The sequence below is a fragment of the Buceros rhinoceros genome, unplaced genomic scaffold, assembly GCF_000710305.1.
Source record: "Buceros rhinoceros silvestris isolate BGI_N320 unplaced genomic scaffold, ASM71030v1 scaffold6274, whole genome shotgun sequence".
NCBI classification, from domain to species: domain Eukaryota; kingdom Metazoa; phylum Chordata; class Aves; order Bucerotiformes; family Bucerotidae; genus Buceros; species Buceros rhinoceros.
The window spans coordinates 40,302-40,590 of record NW_010408692.1 but is presented as its reverse complement, the minus strand read 5'-3'; positions in this window follow the sequence as shown (position 1 = coordinate 40,590).

Sequence of the window (289 nt, the reverse complement as noted above, 5' to 3'; positions counted from 1 at the left end):
TTTTTTTTTTAATGGCAAGGGGAAGAAAAGCCGTTGCAGCGCAGCGCTTGTGCCCAGACCCTGCTGGCATGTCCCGCCTGGGAAGGCCGGGGTCTGATCCAGTCACGAGAGCCGTGAGTCATTCGGCAGTTTTTTTTTTAATGGCAAGGGGAAGAAAAGCCGTTGCAGCGCAGCGCTTGTGCCCAGACCCTGCTGGCATGTCCCGCCTGGGAAGGCCGGGGTCTGATCCAGTCACGAGAGCCGTGAGTCATTCGGCAGCGAGAACCCGCAGGGCGGCCCCGACGGAACG